Source organism: Arachis ipaensis, chromosome B01, assembly GCF_000816755.2.
Source record: "Arachis ipaensis cultivar K30076 chromosome B01, Araip1.1, whole genome shotgun sequence".
Lineage (NCBI taxonomy): Eukaryota > Viridiplantae > Streptophyta > Magnoliopsida > Fabales > Fabaceae > Arachis > Arachis ipaensis.
In genome coordinates, this window is record NC_029785.2 from 346,937 (window position 1) to 347,477 (window position 541).

A 541-nucleotide genomic window follows, 5' to 3' on the forward strand; every position below is an offset into this window, starting at 1 on the left:
AATCATCCACTAGCTATCAATGGAGAAACAGAACAAGCTAAGTGGACGACAACTCTACCCTTTTTCCATCTCATCTTGCGTTCCCATGTTTCTTAGGCATTGAACTTCAGTCAATTTCCAACCTATAAATATAGGTGAAAACTCAGGTGCAGTCGACTTCACGTGAAGTTGATAGCTAAGAGTCGTTAGATGAAAATTTAATCAAATCAGTCAAATCATCTAACGTCTCTTAGTTATAAACTTCACGTGAAGTTGACTACACCTGAGTTTCCACCATAAATATAGAATTTTGTAAATTACGTAAAGAAATTAAAACTCTTACAATTTTATCTTAAAACAGTTATATATACATATGTTGGACATAACATAACTTAAAGAATTGACTTAAAGGTTTAGACATCAGAGAGCGTACTTTTTTGTTATATTTATTTTTACGGTAATATTTAAAAAAATAAAAAATAAAATAAAATGTATTTTATTTAATATTTATAAATTATTATTAGACAAATTTTAATTATTTTTAACTACTTTTTATATTACC